The following is an 18,483-nucleotide window of genomic DNA, read 5'->3' as shown; positions in this document are numbered from 1 at the left end:
TTTGTTCTCTACCAACATGGGCTTTTCCCCTTGATATATTCACAGAATTCTAGATCCAAAGCTAAAAGAAACTTTAAAAATGAATTCCAGGGGCAGCTAGGTAGAGCACTGGCTCTGAAGTCAGGAAGACTGGAGTTCAAATCCAGTCTCAGACCAAACACTTGACACTCACTAGCTGTGTGACCCTGGGCAAGTCACTTAACCCCAATTGCCTAAAAACAAAACAAAACAAAAAGCAAAAAAAAAAACAACAAAAAAATCAGTTCCAACTCCCTCATTTTTACAGATAAGGGAACTGAAAACCACAGATTAAGAAATACAACCAAAGTCACACAAGTAGTAACTGTCAGGATTTGAACCAAGGACAGTGTTTCAATATGCCATCCTTTATATTATTGTATTGGCTTATCTTTACATTTTGGAATCTGAATGTCCCTTACATGTGAAACCATGGAGATACTGAAAGGCTGGGTTTTCATAATTCTCTCTGGCCAGCACTTAATAAGCTACGAACTGAACTCAGTGATGGTTAACAAAGGTTTGTTTGTTCAAAAGAAGGCTTTTACATTCAAAGCAAGAAGACATTTAAAATTTTAAAGTTAGAAAGGACTTTACCTAACCTAAACTTTCATTTTTATGACAGTAAAAATGAAAGTAACTTGATTAAGGTCACAAAAGTAAATGCCAGAGCTGAGATTCCAACTCAAATCTCTGCCCATGAAATCTAATCTTTCCAACCATGCCAGCCAGAACTTTAAAGCTCTGAGCTCAGGAAAGAGATAAAGAGGGTTGTTTTCTTCACATTCTTCACTGTCAGTACATGACAAAGACCTAGTACATTCGTTATGTTTTAAGATTGACCCAAACCTGAAGGAACAAATGGCATCTTTTAGCATCTTCTGCTGATTCATCTGAATATTTGAGATACTTGAGCTTGCATTAAAAAAAAATGCCAAGTATGTTACTTTTACCAACAGCATTATCATTAACTACTCGTCTTCAGAAAACCAGTAAGAACATCCACAGCCTACAACCCAAAGGGGGAACTTAGGCATCCTTTCCCTTCTTTTTTCCCATTTCTCATTCTAATGCAAAGTGCCTTACTGTCTTACAGATGGCAACATTAATAGAATCTGCCAACTGATTAACAAGACTCCCTTCATGGATGGCAGGTTTGCTAAGGAACAATCACACTATGAGGGACCTTACTGTGATTTCAAGCATCTGTTCCAAGCACAGTTTGGGGAGACTTCAGGGTCTTCTTTGCCAGTGATCACAGACGACTTTGAGCAACTCTGTCTCAGTTAAATCCAATTCACACACAGGTCAAGACATCACCCCATGATGTCATTGGTTGTCTTTGAAAATGAAGTACAAATAACAACAAGGTCTAATACCTACCTACTTAAATCAAAGAGAACACTTTGGGGGAAAAAATCTTCTTTGGACAGAGGATCTAAAATTGTATCTCTAAGAGGATTTTCATTATTGTGCATAAGTAACAAAGAAATTGTTAGGAAGCCCTAAGCAGAAGATGTGAACTCCAATTCACTCTGCATTCAACTACAAGGACTACATAGAGAGGCAGCACTGCATACTGGACAGAGCTCTGGACTCAAGATAAAAGATTGAGTCTTAGCTCTCACAGTTCACAAATGTGTAACAGAGGATGAGTCACAATCTCTCCGAATCATATTTCCTTCATCTGTAAAATGGGATAATGATATCTAATTCACAGAGTTGCAAGGAAAATGCTTTCAGGTAAAAAGCAATAGTGAAATATTTGAAAAAAGCCATAAAATTACAAAAAAAATTGAAAAAATGTAAAGTACATACTATCAAAAACAACGGACCTCTTAAAACAGGATAGGAAAGAATCAAGACAAGAATCACTGGACTCCCTGAAAAGCAGTAACAACTAAACACTGTAGGATAGTGTTTGACAAATCCAACGACCTCAGATGCTGAAGGAAAACCTCATTATTCATCAAAAATTACTGAGAAAATTGGAAAGCAGTCTAAGAACAATTAATTTTAGATCAGTATCTTGCACCATGTGGAGAGGGGCAGGAGTCTTGACCAAATCAAGAATAAAAATGATAATAGGAGACAAATGGTCATTTTGATTGCTTAAAATTATAAAGTTTCTGCACAAAAACAATGCAATTAGAATTAGAAAGAAAACAGTTAACTGAGGGAATTATTTTTATCAAATTTCTCTGATAAAAGTCTCCTATCCAAGGTGTATAGGGAATTGATCATAATAAATAATAACAATAATAATAACAGCAGCTAATATTTATATAGCACTTACTATGTGCCAGGCACTGTGCTAAAGGCTTTACAATTATTATTTCATTTGATCTTTTTACTGATGAGTTAAAGGAAACAAAAAGAGGTTAAGTAACTTGTCCGGGGGGTCATACAGCTACTAAGAGTATGAGACTGGATTTGAACTCAAGTTGTCCTGACTCCAGGCCTAGAATTCTATGGTATATGAAAGTAATGAGATATTATTGCTATAAAAACTGTCAAAGGAGAATTTCAGAGAAGCTGAAAATTTCAAAGATTGGCACAAATTGATACAGAATAAATTAAGCTGAACTAGGAGAACAATTTATATAGTAACAACACTATAAAAACAAATAATTTTGAAAGACTGAAGAACTATAATGTAAAGATGCATTATGAGCCATGTTTTTGGACATAGCTCATGTTGGACTCTGTTTTGCTTGACTACACATACTTGTTACAAATGTTTTGTTTTGTTTTGTTTTTCTCAACTAGGGGAGGTGTAGTGGGAGGGAAAGAAAAGAAATATGTATTAATTGGCAGAAAAAGAACATATATTATTAAGCACCAACTATGTACCATAAATAAAAAAAATTGTCACAGTCATAAGAACTACGATTAATGCAATGACCAGTTATGACTCAAAAAAATGTATAAGAAATCCTATTTCCCATCTCTTTATGGAGAGTTAATGGATAAGAGGTACAGAATGAGATACACATTTACAATGTGTGATTCTATTCTGTACAATTATGATTGTTACAAGTAAAGTCTTTATCAACTGGGCCACCTAGCAATCTAATTGAAAGATTAAACTTTTTAAAAAAGAAAGAAAAATGGTCACATTGATGCATTGTTGGTGGTGCTATGAAATTGTCAACCATTTTAAAAATTAATTTGGAGCTATGCTCCAAAAGTGACTAACCTATGCATATCTTTTGACCTTCGACCTAGCGATGCTATGACCAGGCTTATATCCCCAAAGAAATCACAGAAAAAAAAAGGAAAAAAGCCATATGTACAAAAACAATTATAGGAGCACTTTTTAGCTCTAGTAAAGAACTGGAGATAAAATGGGTGCCTCCAAACTAGAGAATGGCTTAAAGTATAGTACATAAATGTAATGGAATACTGTTCTGCCATATGAAAAGATGAAAAGAATAGATTAGAAAAACCTGAGACATACTTGAACTGATTAAGAGCAAAATTATCAAAGCAGTGGAATATTTTATACAATAAAAACAACAAAGAAAAACAACTGTGAAGGGCATGAGAACTATGATTAATGCGATGACCATTTATGACTCCAGAAGATGTATAAGGAATTCTATTTCCCACCTCTTTGTGGAGAGGTAATGGATTAGAGGTACAGAAGGAACAACATATTTTCAGACACAGCCAATGGGAAAATTTATTTTGTACAACTATGCTTGTTACAAGTGAAAGCTTTTTACTTTTTATTTGGAGGAAGACATTTAAGGAGATAAAGAAGGGATGAAAAGAGCTCCAACGAATCATTAAAAATACCCAGAAAAGAACAGAAGGAAATTCCAGAAGGGGGCAGAGACAGGCAGAGTGGTATTGGAACATACTAAATTTGAATTAAATGGAAAAAAAACCAAAGATTTCTATAATGGAAGTTCACAATTTCACATATAATATCCTTTTTTCCTTATCTATATATGAAAATGTTAATTTTTATGTATATTAAGTTCATAAGAAAGAAGATTTTTTTAAGGTGAATAGGACATGATCAAAAAGGCCATTAGGACAGGAAGGAATAATAAGTCACATTCATAGGATAGTGACTAATTATAGGATCATAAAATTTAGAACTGAAAGGAACCTTAGAGATCATCTATTCCAATTCTCTCATTTTCCAAATGAGGAAACTAATGACTAGGGAAGTTCAATAATTTGCCTACTGTAAGTAACAAAGGTGGGATTTGAAACCAAGTCTTCAGAATATTAATCCGGGACTGATGACAGCATGTTCCTTCTCCAGTTTAGCAAAAACATGAGACTTGAGATGCTAGGTCACAGTTATATAGTACTTTACAGCCTGCAATAATTTCTTCCCAACAGCTCTGGGAGTACAAGTCAGCCCTCCCTCACTTAAATCCAATTCACTTGCACATGATGGTATCATCCTGATGTCATGGTCCTCTTGAAGAATGAAGGACAAATCACACACAAGAGTACAAGTACAGAGGCCAGCATGCAACCTGGAACCTGGAGTGAGGATGACCTCACCATATCCTCAGGGAAGATAGAGTAGAATTATGGGTGGGAGGTCCTCAACTGTTAGATGGCACAACTGATAAAGCCCTCTCTTGTAATAATCATAGCTGTACAGAACACAATCACACATTGTGTCTGAAAATGTATATCTCATTCTGTACCTCTAATCCATTACCTCTCCATAAAGAGGTAAGAGGATTCCTTAAACATTTTCTGGAGTCATAACTGGTCATGTGTTAATCATAGTTCTTATAGTCTCCACAGTTGTTTTTATTTTTGGTACACAGTAGGTGCTTAATGTTCTTTTCCTACCAATAAGTTCCCATCTAGTCCATCCCCCCCCATATGGGGTCACAACCTATAGTTTTAGCAGTGCATTCTAGGTCAACATCCAATTTTGTTAAAACCCTTACTATATGTTTTTAGGAAGGCACATAATAAATTCCTAGGGAGGGATTTCAACTCTAATTTTAGGCAAAATTAATTTGTGAACCTTTTTTTTTGGTACAGTTCTCCTTTCAAAGCATCAGTGAGCAAAGAGGGTTCTAGAATGCGGACCTAGCTCCCATTCTGAAAAAGATCCACCTAGTCTCCTTTTAATGGATTGTATATTACAATTCTTACGACATGACATGATTCTGTCACCAAAGCGAACACGAGCATGTCACCAGCTATGAACTCTAGGATTAGCTTTGAGAATGAGTCAGGACACATCTTACCAAACTCACTCAGAGACTATGTTAGCTGTTCCTCATTTCGACACTTTCCTATCTCTGACACTGTGGCTGGGTGGATCTTAGCCCAGCTAAGGGAAGGCTTATGTACTGGATGAACTTACCTGACAAGTTAAGACAGTCATGTGAACTTGTGCCTGCACCATGGGAGCAGGAAATGATAACTATGAAATGTTTTCTGAGAATGAAATGACCATGAACTCTATTTGGTGTGTGGTATCTATGGGATCTTCCTGAAATCAGCCAGTAAGTGAAGGAGGCGTTATGAACACAACTGAGACAGGTTATGCTTAGATGTTCTTCTACCTAAGGTGAGCTTATAATCTGAATGCTTACTTCCCTCAGGTCCCCAAAACAATGCTCTATAATAGCATTTGGTGCTCACAGAACCAGTGAGGGACCAGCTGTCTATAAGTGTTCCAAGATCACCTCATGGTGTGTCAAACTGAGAGAGTTAGGAGTATCAGGTGGGTCTGTTTAACATGGATGGATGGATGGATTCAACCTGTATTGTGAAAAGAATGCTGGATTTCATATCAGAAAGTACAAGTTCAAATCCAAGTTTTCATTTATTCACTGTGTGACCTTAGGAAAGATATTTAACCTCTCTACGCCTCTTTCCTCTTCTGTAAAACAAAAATAGGCCAGGATCATAGATTTAGAGTCAGAAGGAACATGAAGAGGTCATTTAGTCCACCCCACCCCCCATATTTTATAGATAAGGAGACTTAAGACCCACAGGGAGTAATTGGCTGCAGAGATAATAAGTAATAATAACAACATTAGAACTCAGTTCCTTGATATTCCAAAATCCATATTCATTCCCTTGTACTATAATGTCTTTTGGATGACCTACAGTACCCTCCTAGACAACTTCTAAGGTCACTTCTAACTCAATTTCTATTACCCTGTGACCAAATAGGACTTAAAGTTAGCCTCTTGGTACAAAAAACAATGAGAAAACGCGTCTTAAGCCAGAGGTAAGAATGTACAATCCAGACTTTGCCTCTTATTTCCAGTTACCCCAACCCATCCGGGCATAGACTTCTATAGCTTAACTCTAACTGTACATCCTGAAAATACATAGTTCCTCAATAACTAAGTATGCACAGATTCATGGATTTATAGCGCAGGTTTAATCCTATTTCTAGGATCATTCAGTTGTTGTTTTGTTAAGTCCTTAACTGTTTTCTACGTCAAAGCTCACTGTCTCTTAGATGTAACTTCCTAGAGGGCAGAAAAACCTCACCTATCAGAAGCTGTCCACATAGCCCCATCACATTCAAACTCGTGTTCAACAAGTGATTTTTCTGATGATAGTAATGATCATTCATTCATCCAATAGATGTCTATTGAGTGACTACTGCATGCAGAAAATTGTTCTGGACTTTAAAGAAGATAAAAGATTTAGGATTAGAAGCAGTCACTGCTATTGTTCCATTTTTCATATATGAGAGATGTATAAGAATTTGTAATCTTAGTTTGACAAAAAAATGTGTTGAATAAACCAATGACTCCAGATCACGTCAAGCAGGAATTCATTTAGACACTTTTCAAATGGACCTGAAAATATAACAGCAAGTGCTTCAAGTTTTGCAATGTTATTAGTTATTTTTCAGTTGTGTCTGACTGTGACCCCATTTGGGGTTTTCTTAACAGAGATACTGGAGCAGTTGGCCATTTCCTTCTCTAGCTCATTTTACAGATGAGCAAACTGAGGCAAACAAGGTTAAGTGACTTGCCCAGGGTCACACAGCTAGTAAGTGGCTGAGGCCACGTTTGAACTCAAGTCTTCCTGAAAGCCCAGCACTCTATTCACTGCTCCACCCAGCAAAGCACTTTACAAATATTGTCTCATTTTATCATTAACATTCAACAAGCCTGGGAGGTAGGTACTGTTATTATCCCTATTTTACAGATGAGGAAACTGAGGCAGACAGAATCCTGCCCAGGATCACATAACTATTAAGTATCTAGGGCTGGTTTGGAATTCCAGTCTTCTTGAATCATACATCGAGCAGCTTACATTACTTTTTTTTTCCCTCTTGCTTTATCACCTTGGCTACGCCACTTTGGATGTAACAAAGCAGAATTCCTAGAGATCCAGGTAATCACCAAGTCAGTTTATTTTCCCCCAAATAAACTCAGAATGAACAGAATCCCTAGGATGAGGCAGCTTTTGGCAGCATTTCATAAGGGAGAATAAGCATGCAGCAGCTCTGGATCACATCCCATCTGGCTCCAACTCCACTGAGGAGTTCTACGGGTAGCTCTTTAAAGAGGCTATGATGGTAGTATAGGGTCTGGTGCCAGGTAGCATAAGAACAGGAAGTTCCTTTAAATAGCTTCTGTAACCCCAGGCAGCCACATATTCAGACCCTGAACCAGGGCTCTGCTCATAAATGAAATAGATTCTCACAGGTGGCTAATGAAGCAGATAAAAGTTATAGCCAGGCAGAGTTTTGTTCACCACCACCCCATCAGTGGAACCTTAAAAATCTATATTTTATTTAGTTTAAGGCAAGAGGATTCTGAGCTGGGAGGGACTTTAGAGATCTCATAAATAATATCATAGAGATAAAATGAGAACATATTAAAGTGCTTTGTAAACCATAAATGACATATGGGTCATTATCATTAATATTATGACTAGCATCCAATCTACCTTCCCACTTCTATAGATCAGAAAACTGATGCTCAAGAGAGGGGAAAGCTACTTGTAAAAGGCCATACTAAAGCTAAGCAAATAACAGAGCTGTGGTTTAAGCCTTTGCCCCTAAACCCAGTGCTCTTTCCATTACATCACAAGCTGCCTCTCATAGAAGGGAAATTAACTACTGTCAACAATGATTTCTATTTATGTATTCTTTTGTTGATACTCAAACAGTAATTAGACAGTCTACCCAGAGTATACCCAGATGTTCAGAAGATGTTGATATCTCAATGCCAATACACAACAGATATTAACGTCATCTTCACAGAAAAATAGGATAATAATTGCCAAAGAAAGGAAAGACGGTTCTCACACTTTCCCTCCCTCACAATCACTTGGGCCTAGAGGGCTGGGCCTGGAGTCAGGAAGATTTGAGTTCAAATTTGGCTGTATTTTGTGTGACCATGAACAAGTCACTTAACCTCTGTTTACCTCAGAGTAAAATCTGTAAAACAGAGATGATAATAATAATACCTACCTCCCAGGGTTGTTGTGAGGGTCAAAGGAGATATTTCTAAAGAGCTTAGGACAGAACCTCACATATAGTAAGTCCTATATAAATGTTAAGTATTATTTTTATTGCTGTAGGGTCCTACTTTGAGAAGTTTTGTAAACAGCATTTTTAAAATAACATATATATATATATATATATATGTAGATAAATATATATACACACACACATACATATACATATACATATATATGTACATTTGCATATATATAGCAAGCATATGTGTTCCTTGACAAATCACATAACTTCTCAGGACCAGTTTCTATAAAAATGAGAGGACTGAACTAAATGAGCTCTGAGATCCCTTTAAAGTCCTATGAGTCTCTGATTTTGGAATTTCCTTTCATAAAACAGCAAATGAAAACAGTGGAAAAGTGAACTAGACTTGGAACTGGGAGACTTGAATTTGAATCCTCACTTCTACCACCTGTGTGACCCTGAGTAAGTCACTTTACCTCTGTCTGCCTCAGTTTCCTCTTCTATAAAAAAGGTGATACTATTCCTTATATTACCAAACCTCCCTGTATTTTTGTGAGGTAAAGCACAATGTAAAGCCTAAAGTGCCATACCTGTGAGTTATTATTATTAGTTTCAATTTAAAAAAACTTGTTTTTATGTAGTTTAATTCTTGGATCCTAACATTTGCTGTTTCAAAATAAAAGACTCCCTATTTCAGGGCTTTTTTGATTCCTCACAGACTTGCTTTCCCATTTGTGGATTATCCTGACTTTTTGCTTCTCCAATCTGTTTCTGTCACCTAAAAGATGGAATATGCTCCTCCACTCAGGTAAACCCTAAAGCACTTACTAGTGAATCTGCCTAGTATACCTTGCAGAATCAGTTGTGTAAACTGAGTTTCTTCCTTCCAATGCTATCCACATGAATGTCATAGAAAGCAGTCACCACCAAATACAAAGTATTTATACCAGAATATCTTACCAACAGGTCATTAGTTTCTTGTAAAAGAAAATTCAGAGAATCAAAGATTTAGGGCTAAAAGAGACCTCAAGAGTAATGTAATTAATCCCTGTCATTAATAATAACTCTGCAATATAAATAAACCATTCCGTGATGAAGCTGTGTTCAGACATAGCCAACTGGTTCTGTTCATTCATCTTTAGCTTCCATACCCTCTTTCTTGGCATTTAGCTCCTAAATATTTCTTCAATGACCTTTACTCTTTCTGCACGGTGTTCCTTCTTCCTCAAATATGAGAGCTTTGCCAGGGTCAAACTACAAAGGTCTTCATTCAAAACCAAATTTAAAGCATTCCAAATGAGTTATAAAGTCTGCGCCTATATTTGGAGTAAGAAGAACTGCATTTAAAGGATCTAGGATCAAACTCTAACTTTGCCATTGACTATCTGCATAACTTTGGGCAACTCCCTTTAACCTCTACCAGCCTGTTTCCTCATTTATGAAATGAAAAGGTAAAATAAATGATCTCTACAATCCCTTCCAGACCTAAATCTATGATGTCAATTGTGTACCTGTTTCGGGCAAGTGAGCATGAAACAGAGTTATTCAGGACCTGTCATGTAAAGAAGCCAGTCCTTTAGATTTCACTGAAAAGAGTATACTTCATAACATATTGCAACAGTATCTCAATCATAGCTCAACATCTATCCAATATATCCCGTCCCCAAATAGAAGCATTTACAGAATACTAGCTATTTTTATTTTTTCCTTTGGGGGGGAGGGAAGAAGAGGGGTTATAATATATTATTAAGGATCATCTTAAAAGAAAAGGAAGGTTGGGTACCCTACATGGCTAATATCACCCTTATAAAAAGAGTTTACCATCAACCCTTGAGGTCTATAAAATTAGATATAAAGCTAGGATCATTTGCCCATATGGATCTTATCTCTTTCTCCATCCTTGAAAATGTATTTGCAAAATATACCTAATCAAAGGTTTCAAATGAGTTCCACTTCCCACCACTCCAATCCCTCAGGCATATTGTAGTGGCTTTTGAGGATGAAAACAGAGGGAGAGAAGATGAAATATAAGATAAAGTCACCCAAATTAAAATTAAAATTTTGAATCCGAGTTCACATTGTTTGACACTAACCCCTAAGTGTATATATACATAGTATATGTATTATATCATATATATATATATATATATATATATACACACTATATATAGTATATTATAAAGTATCTACTATATAGTATATATGTAGAGTACATACTATATATAGCATATTATAGAGTACATACAAGCATATACTAGTACATACTAAGTATATAAATATATCTAGTGATAACAAATAAATATAAATCTCCTAACTTACCTTTGAATCAGCCTTCAGGTAACACAGCAGATCATAACCAACAGCACAGCACACACAAAGCCACCTATCTTCCCAGGGGATCTCAGCTGTTTTCAAGATGTAACTTTCTAAACAGGAGACCCAAGGCACAGAGAGGCGGGGCAGTATTCAACAACTGAGCCAAAGATTCCTGACATTCCCCAACCACAACTCCTAGGCCCACATCATCGTACCACATGCTTACCATGTAGTGACAGGTCTGTACAGTGATTTTATTTAACAAGCATTTTCTATAACTATTCTGAAGCCAAAGTGATAAATACAGACAAAATAAAATGAGATGTGGCTTATAATAGACTTAGGAAGTTTAAAAAACCAGTTCTGCAAAGCTTTTGTTACTTGCACTGTGACATTTTCTAGTACTACAAAATATCTCAAGCACAGTTAATTCAGTGAAATGCAGGAAGGGGCACACACATTTCTTGCATAACACTAAATAAAACTGAAGGCAGTAGAGATTAAGGTCACCGTGTATGTTTGGAAAGAACATTGCATTTGGAGTCAGAGGATCTGGGTTCAAATCCTGGCCCTCATATTTCCTATTTGTATGATCCTGAACAGATCATTTATCCTCTCTATGGTTCAATTTCATCATCTGTAAAATGATGGGGTTGGAAGAGATGATCTTTGACATCCATTCCAGCTCAAAATCCATGATACTGCTCTGAATGAGATTTTATTTGGAGTACAAAATAGCAAGCCAGACTTCAGTGAAATGGGTACAAATCTCTATTTCCTATTCAAAATGCTTCTTTTCTAGCAAATGAATCTGTATTTCCTCTAAAAGAACCAATCCCTATATTACTTGAATACACCAGACATCTTCTTTCCCACCCTTTCCAAGCCTTAGGATGTCTATCTCATGAAATAATTATGAGCCACCTGCTGCTGTCATGGGACTTGTTCCAGATTTCCTCAATGAGGCGGCTCTTCCTAACCTAACACCTGAGGCTTCCTGATGTTTCCTAAGTTAGTTTGATAAACATGCCAGGGAGTCACCTGAAGGAAGGACTTTAACAAGACAATAACCCTCTCCTACATATTAGTACTAATTGCCTTGGGAGCACACACAATTTCTTCTTATGAAATGTATTCCATTTTTAGGCAGTGACATCTAGTTATTCGTGATAACTAGTAACAACACAAGAGAAATAGAAGGTTAATGATTCTCTAATGGGAGCAGGTAGGGTTGTATTACAGTGAGCAGAAAGAAAAGTAAACTTCGAATTGGGAGAGTTGAGTTCTAGCATCAGTTTCCCTCCTAAACAATTATTTTGAGCAGCTTTTCTCTGGGCATGAAATTTCCCCACATAAAAAAAAAGGGGGGGGCAGCAAGGTGGCACAATGGATAGAGTTAAGGGTCTGGAGTCGGGAAGCCTCATTTTTCGGAGTTCAAATCTGGTCTTAGACACTTACTAGCTATGTGACCCTGTGCAAGTCATTTAACCCTGTTTGCCTCAGTTCCTTCATCTGTAAAATGAGCTGGAGAAGGACATGGCAAACCACTCCAGTATCTTTGCAAAGAAAACACCAAATGGGGTCACAAGGAGTTGGATACAACTGAAAAAAACACTCAATAACAACAAAATAAAAATGAAGGGGGTCAGACAAGATTATTTGTAAGGCCATAGTACCACAGATCTAGGGCTAAAAGGGACCATGATTATAAATCATCTGTCCATTTTACAGATGGGGAGACTGAGGCCCACTCAGAGTAGTTAAGTAACTCTTCCAAAGTCACACAAGTGGTAAGCGGCAGAGTCAAAATTTGGAAAGGGCCCAGGATTTGTAGTCAAGAGGACCAGATTCAAATCCCAGTGTTGCTACTCATGCCTATGTCACTCTAAGCTAGTCTCTTCACCTATTTGGGCCTCAGTTTACTCTGTAAAATGAGGCAGTTGGACTCAATGGCTTCTAAGGGCCCTTCTAATTTTATATCTACTAATCTATGATATAAAGTTCAGCACTCAAAAGTCAACACACTATCCACTGTATTATATTGCCTAAATTCTATGATTCTAAGCTACAAAGTACATAGAAGTTGGATTGCAGAGCATGGATACAGGCTACCATGACTTTAGAGGTCATGTAATCCAATCCCCTCATTTTACAGATGAAGAAACTGAGGCCAGAGTCACTTATCCAAGGTGACACATTTGGTCAGTGGCAGAACAAGGATTCAAACACGTATCTGCTGAATCTAAATCTAAGAAAAGAAACAGCATTTTAGAGGGATACGAAACAATATCTTAACTGACAGTAAAGAGAAAGCCAATTCCAGTGGCTTTTAGAAAGCCACAGTTCAGAAATATGTATCTTAGACAGTCATAGAAAGGGATCATGTGGCCAACAGAGTGCCAACAGCAGTTCTTTATATAAAAAAAAAATGCAGAGTATTCCCTAAGGCTGCCCTTAAGTTGAGATAATGTGGTATTGTTTAGCAGATCCATGGCAGAAGAACTCATTCAATCATTGGTTAAAATCAACAGAGCATAAGACCAATATAGCAAAATGGCACAAACCAATTCTAGGCAATCTATTCTCTGTTTTCTATGCTCTGCATTAAGATTTACTCTCAGCTCCTTGTGTTTCCTTGTTATGATCATCATAATAAAAATAGCAAATATTTACACAGTGCTTTAAAGGTTGCGAAGCACTTCACAAATATTATCACATCTGATCCTCACAAAAACTCCAGGAGGTAGGTGCTATTATCCCTATTTTACAGAAGGGGAAACCAAGGCTGAAAGAGGTTAAGTTACTTGCCCATGGCCACAAAGATAGTTAGAAAATGTCTGAGGCCACTTTGGATCTCGGGTCTTCCCGACTCCAAAGCCAGCACTCTCTCTATTGCTCCACCTAGCTGACGTATCAATCTTCTTACATCCTGAAGCTAAAGCCCTAACTTTGGGAGTTTTTTGTTTTGTTTTGGGCAATTGGGGTTAAGTGACTTGACCAGGGTCATACAGCTGGTAAGTGTCAAGTGTCTGGTTTGAGATCGGATTTGAACTTAGGTACTCCTGACTCCAGGGCCAGTGTTCTATCCACTGAGCCACCTAGCTGCCCCAGTTTTTTCCTTATTGGAGTTATACTGTTAAATATTTGGGGCAAGAGAAGTTTCTGTTTCACTTAGCAGGCCTCAAAAAGTCAAGTCTAGCAAATCCATTGCCATTTTACTAAGTGCTAACCTTTTTTTTTTTGATGAGGCAATCGGGGTTAAGTGACTTGCCCAAGGTCACACAGCTAGTAAGTGTTAAGAGTCTGAGGCTGGATTTGACCTCAGGTCCTCCTGACTCCAAGGCCAGAGCTCTATTCACTCTGCCACCTAGCTGCCCCTTAAGTGCTAACCTTTTTAAGAAAGTTACTTCTTCTTACCAAAAAATAACCACAACAAAAACCTGACAATCCTTCTAAAATGTACATTTATCTCTTTCATCCTTTCATCCTTCCACTGTGTTAACCCAATGAATTTCCCAAAGTTTGAGGAAACCAAGCTGTTACATTGTTACCAAGTCCCATGGTAAATACTACTTCTCTCCCCCCCCAAAAAAAAAGAATATGGAATCTCCATCCTTGGAAATATTTTTTTTTAAATAGGATAAAGGAGTGGGTCTGTGTTCAAGTTATGACCTCACACCAAAAGAGAAGGGAAAGGAGATCAAATCTAAATCTTCTGGTCTAGGACTCTAGATAGGTCTCAGTGTACATGAGGGCAATCCAGCTAATAATATCCCAATGGCCAATCAGGATTGATTTGGCTCATCTGTCGAGCTGGTTGAGTAGACTCTTCCTCCCCCACCACTTCAAAGGTCTCCTTCCTGAAGCAGCATCCTTGATCAAAGAGGACCACTTTTGCCAATAGAGAAGCATTCTTCAGCGTATAATTCCATCACTCTCTTGTTCAATCCTCCAAACGAGAGTGGGAAAGTGGGAAGCAGGGGGAAAGGAGGACCTATAGGATCAAAAAATTTGAGAACTTCTAAAATAAACAATAACGTTTTGGCCAACCTGAAGCAAGGACAGTAAAAATGACCTCTTTTTAAACAATAAGAAATTATTGCTATCTTTTGTTTTTAATATCATCTACATTTCCTCCAAAAGATCCTTCCTTCTCCCTCATGCAGAGCCACCTTTTATAAAAACAGCAAAAATTCAACAAAATTAGCACATGACCATCTCGGACACTATAAGAGAGTTTTACACACATGATCTCCATGAAAGGAAGGGAGGAAGATACAATCTCCCATCTCTTCTTTAGGAACAAGCCTGGTCATTATAATTTAACAGCATTCAGTTTGGTTTGCCTTATTGTTCTTCCTAGTTACACTGTTGTGGTTACTATTTCCTAATTCTGCTTGTTTCATTTTGCATCAGGGGAGCAGAGCCAAGAAGGTGGAGAAAAGGCAGGGCCTTGCCCTGGCTTTCCCAAATTCCCCTCCAAACAACTTTATGCTCAAAATAAATTCTGGAGCAACAGAATCCACAAAAAGATGGGGGAAACAGTCCAAGACAATTTATAAGGTCAGCAGGAAAGGTCTGTTACGCCAGGGTAAGAATGAAGCGCAGTCCAGCTCAGGCTACAAACCATCAGCAGGCCTTGGGGGTGACTGAATCAGCAGTGGCAGTAGTGGCTTCTGGAGCTCTCAGCCTATAGCAGTCAGGGGGTAGGACAAGTAGTCAAAAGGAGATCACAGAGTCTCTTTGCTAGCACCGAGGGCAGAAATCTGTTGCACTGACTATCTGCAGATCTGGGTTTCAGTCTTGGGTAACAGTCCTAGGAAGAGGATGAGCACTAGCCCACAAGAGCTTGTGGCAGCAGGGGAGCAGGGACCTTGGTCACGGTTCCAGGATGGAAAAGAGTGCTTGTGGTCACTCACAGACCTAATACCTTGGAAGAACTGAAAACTTACAGACCTCCAGAACTAGCTCTGAGAGCTGCAGCAAAAAAGGCCTGAAGCTTGGGACAGTGCCCCTTGCACCCTGGGAGCAGAGTCCCATTTTAACATAGTGTTAAAAGTCAAGGAATAGGCTGGGAAAATGAGCAAACAAACAAACAAGAACCTGATCACAGAAAGTTACTGTGGTGACAGCAAAGATCAAAACACAAACTGCTACATCCAAAGCCTCAAAGAAAAAGGTGAATTGGTCTCAGGCTCATTTTGCATCATGTCAAAGATGACTTCAAAGTTCTGTCTAAACCTTATGAATTTACTACTGTATTTTTCTAAATTGAGAACTGGGGGGGGGAGCTGCACAAACAGGCATGTATAGAATCTAACTGAATGGCCACCTGCTTCTGTGCTTTCTTCTCTACTCCTATTTCCAAAAATACTCTGGATTCCCTGCTCTGGAGTTAGCTCAAAGACAGGAAGGGGAAGTTCTTGTCTCATTCCAAGATTTAAGAAATGGCAGCATTATATTCTCAAAGGAAAAATGATTCCATAAATGAGATATGATTTTTTTTTCTTTTTAGAAGCAGATTCCTTTAGGATAAAGACACTTAAAGAACTTGATAAGAGCTTGCAATGCTGTGCAAGCTTCAATTATTTCACTTTAAAAAAAAGATGAAAGAATCTGTGCATCGGTAACTCTATTAATAATTGAACACAAAGAAAAGAAAAATGTTCAAAACTGGGTATAGATAATTGTTATGTTTTCCACATGGGTCTAATTAAACATGATTTAGACTGCACTTTGCCTTTTACCCCTGCTATTAAACAAACAACAATAACAAAAAAAGCTAAAGCTACCACTTGTCCTGTGCTTGCAAAAAATGGGATATAGGAGGCCAGGCACTCCAGACAAGGAAAGCCAAGATAAGTCATCCTGTGGAAACTTTTTTTTTTCCTTCCTTTGCTTACCCAAGAAACCAAGGTGGTTGGTGGCACAGTGGATGGAGAACTGGGCCTGGAGTCAGAAAGACCTCCTTAGATACTTAGTAGCTGTGAGATCCTGGGGCAAGTCACAAGCTCTCCAGCTCATCAGTGCCCTCTACAAGCTGGAGCCTGGAGCCATTCTTTCAGCCCATCTCACTCTATTTCCCCCCTTCAAACACAGTTGAACCCATCATGGGAGCATTACATTCCAAGTCGTATTATTATAGTTATTTGCAGTTATTCTCACCCAGTGACTAGACTGCAAGTTTCTTGAAGAAGACTCTGTCTAGTTTTTCATTTTTTTGAACTCAGCACTTTGCATATTATTGATGTTAAATAAATGTCTATTGAGATGAATTGTGACCCTCAGCCTGTCTTGTTATTCTAAAGATCATTATGTCAAACTTATCTTAAGATTCAACTAAGAATTAACTGAAACAATAACTTCAATCAATTAATGGGATCTAAAATCAGCTCACAAAAATAAGTGGCCCTTTATTTACAAAAGCCATCAGGATAAGGAACAAAGAGAAATTCCACTCAAAATAACTATAAAAGTATATGAAATATAAGGGAATCCTCCTGCAAAGACATACACAGGAATTATGTGAATACAACTCTAAAACTTTTTTATGGAAATAAAGACTTCAATAATGAGAGAAATATTAATTGCTCATTGTTGGGCCATACCAACATAACAAAGATTGCATATAACCTGAATTACAGATTTAGGGCTAAACCAATTGACCTGCTGAAGGGTTACTTTATAGAAATATGCCAAATCATGATAAAATTCATATGGAAGAACAAAATGTCAAAAATTTCAAGATTCTTATACTTCTCAGCTATCTGATTTTGGACAAATCCCTTAACTTCTCTGAGACTGTTTCCCTGTCTGAAAAATGGAAATAATAATGTTTGTATGGCCTTTCTCCCTGGGTTACTATGAAGAAACTATTTCATAAATCACAATACGTTATGTGAATATAACTTTTCATTAATTGATATGTACTTGTTCACTGACTGTCTTCTACAACTAACTAGTCACATTCAAACTCATTTTTTTTTTACCATGAAATCACCTGTATACTGAAACCTAGTTGTATTTATTACCTAGCTCCCTTCCAGCCCAGCTCCCAGGTCAAATTCCCCTGATTTAAACCCTTTAGGAAGGTGCTTCCTCTTAGTATTGTCTTTACATTTGTCCTCCATTAATCCATATATACAAATGTAACTATTTATAGGTAACTCATAAAGTGACATACTGAGAGGGGAGGAGTGTGTGTGTGTGTGTGTGTGTGTGTGTGTGTGTGTGTGTGTGTGTGTGTAGAGGGGAGGAGAGGGAGAGGGGAGAGGGTGAGGGGAGAGGGAAAGGGAGAGGGAGAGGAGAGAGAGAGACAGGGAAAGAGAGAGGGAAAGAGAGAGGGAGAGGGAGAGGGAGAAGGAGACAGAAGATCCCAATTGTAGTGGGAAGGGTTTTGGATAGGAAGTGAAGAGCATGGGTTTTAAACTGGGATTTATTAACTCATTGAATGACCTTGGGTCTCATTATCTCTAAGATTTGGTTATCTTATCTGTAGAATTCAGAAATTTTTCTGGATTAAATAATCTTCCTATTGCATATGTCTAACCACTTCAGTCTCCTGCTCAGGAATCTTTAGTGAGTCCATATTACCTATAGGAAAAAATATAAATGCTTCAAAAGGTATCTAAAGTCCTTCACAATATGGCTCTAGTTTAACTAGAAAAAGCAAGAAGTAGCAGATAAGGTCCCAGATT

At 37.7% G+C, this 18,483-nt stretch overlaps 1 protein-coding gene across 4 annotated transcripts in view; it reads right to left on the bottom strand.

Annotated features, from left to right (window-relative positions):
* STXBP6 (syntaxin binding protein 6) overlaps positions 1 to 18,483 on the bottom strand; it is a 339,398-nt gene that overhangs the window by 262,627 nt on the left and 58,288 nt on the right. The window contains exon 1 of one of the 4 annotated variants that reach the window (XM_021004288.2): positions 10,790 to 10,879. The exons of the other annotated variants lie outside the window; for them this stretch is intronic. The gene's annotated coding sequence lies outside the window, so the exon portion shown is untranslated. Of the gene's footprint in view, positions 1 to 10,789; positions 10,880 to 18,483 lie in introns of those variants that run through there. 4 annotated transcript variants of the gene reach the window in all.

The sequence above is a fragment of the Phascolarctos cinereus genome, unplaced genomic scaffold (genome assembly GCF_003287225.1).
Source record: "Phascolarctos cinereus isolate Bilbo 61053 unplaced genomic scaffold, phaCin_HiC Scaffold_3;HRSCAF=262, whole genome shotgun sequence".
In the NCBI taxonomy this organism is placed as follows: Eukaryota; Metazoa; Chordata; class Mammalia; order Diprotodontia; family Phascolarctidae; genus Phascolarctos; species Phascolarctos cinereus.
This window is presented reverse-complemented; position numbering and strand designations above follow the sequence as displayed.